Source organism: Triticum urartu, chromosome 5A (genome assembly GCF_056163025.1).
Source record: "Triticum urartu cultivar PI428250 chromosome 5A, HENAU_Tu73, whole genome shotgun sequence".
NCBI classification, from domain to species: domain Eukaryota; kingdom Viridiplantae; phylum Streptophyta; class Magnoliopsida; order Poales; family Poaceae; genus Triticum; species Triticum urartu.
In genome coordinates this window covers 656779421-656781487 of record NC_141877.1, presented here as the reverse complement: position 1 = coordinate 656781487, position 2067 = coordinate 656779421, and positions in this window count along the sequence as shown.

Here is a 2067-nt window from a genome sequence, read left to right as displayed (position 1 = left end):
GGGCGCGGGCTCGCCGGCGAGGTGGGGCTCCAGCGCGGCAAGGGATCGGGCGCAGGGTGCTCGGTGTCGCTGGAGAACGAGAGGGAGTGGGGGTCTCGATCGGGAGGAGTGGGGGGGGGGGGTTCGTGCGAGAGGAGTGGGGGGGTCGTGCGAGGCGACGGGATGGGCGCCGCCCAGATCCAGGGGGCGAGGGGGAGTGAGGGGGGGATCGGGGACGGGAGTGGTGGACGGTGGGTTAGGGTTTGGGGGGGGGGGAATGGATAAGGGGAGGGGGGAGGCCGGTTTGGCCTGCGCCCGAATGGGCCGGCCAACTGGGCCAGTAGGACGAGGGGAGGGGGTTCCCTCTTTCTTCTTTTTTTTGTTTTGTTAGTTTCTTTCTTTTATTTATTTTCCTTTTCTGTCTTTATTTATTTTAAAATACTTAGGCAGTTTATAAAATTGTGTTTATTACACCATATTGACCTATGTAAAATATGGCATCTCCCGAACACTTTTGTTTTAAATTTTGAAAAACTTTTATTGTTTGCTTTGATTTTGAAATTTGAATTCGAATGGGATTGAATCATCGCGAGGTTTACAACAGTAAGAGTGGTGACGAGGCATCATTAGCAGAGGTTACTGTAGCTTGATTATCCGGGCGTCACAATTCTCCTCCACTACAAGAAATCTCGTCCCGAGATTTAGGAGGGGAGTAAGGGAAAGACGTGGCTACGAAATTCTATCGAGTCTTCTCGGTCTTGGTTGCTCTTCTCGAAGAGGTTGATCCCTTTCGTTGATGTCTTCATTTCTCTGATTTAAGTCACCATGACCAAGTCGTCATCCTTTCTTCGGAATTCCAACGTACTTACGAATAGGTAATAGGCAACTTGGCTACGTCAGAATGCTTATGAGGGAAACAAGCTGGGGGTTAACCCATGAATGAGCATAAGATTACCTCTCGAGTTGAACATATAAAATACCTCGAGAGTAAGGTACGAAGGTACAATGAGAGGGCCCAAGCGGATAGATAGTTGTTCAATGTCTGAACCATAGTGAGAAAGGGTTCACAGCAGCGAGAGTAAGTATTGCGTATGATACCAGAATGGAGCACTAGGAAGGTGGCTCGCGAATTACCTACGAAACCAAGAGCAAGGGATAACTTTGTTAACAAGGTGTACAGGAGAGTCAGGTTTCGATCCTGTGGAACTGTGGGTTATGGGCCCACCATGTGGTTAAAAGTAGGAAGGACGGTGACGTCTTGCACGATCATGTAAGCAAGGCATGTCAGAGGATAGTCTGTCGGTCATGTCGGCAACACATCAGTACCAAGGGCGAGGGACGAAGAGAACCATTTTCCTGCTCGTTGAACGAGGCGGACCAGTAGGCAAGATTCTCGTCCATCGATGGTTACCGGAATGCCATCAACAAAAGTAACAGTGTCGTTCTAACAGAGTGGTACAACGAGGTGTTTACATAAGCAAGGATATATTACTGCTTATACAATATAGAACACAAGAAGGTTTAAACAAACCAATGGAAAGGAAAATGTGTTTAAACACATATTTCAAGGGTATATTCTTCCCAAGGACAAGCAGAACATATTATCCATGACAGGATATAATGTAGAAAACTCCTTAGGTAGGGGAGAGAAATTTCATGACATTACCCATACATCGGTGTTTGGATAATTGAGCAGGAAACATTTAGCATTGGGCTTCAAATGGTCTTGTTGAAAATTGAAGTACCATAGGCATGCTCCGAGAAAGCATTGACATGGTCATCAGTTGAAGATCAGACTTTGGAAACACAAAGGATCCATCAGGAATAACTTGTAGAATAAGTCTTACAATTTCCTCATGGAAGAATGGATAACCTTGCTGAAAAGGAATCTATAACAATATGGCCAACCGGCCAGGTGTGCTAAGCACGACACCACCTTACCGGGTCACATAAGACCAATGTTATAACTCTTGGAAATATGTTCCAACCATCATATCTGACCGAGATTCAGATCTGATTGGTGTCAGGATAACTCAGACTCAGGAGGCCCGAGGAGAAAAGGTGCGACACAAATTGTCAAGATGACAT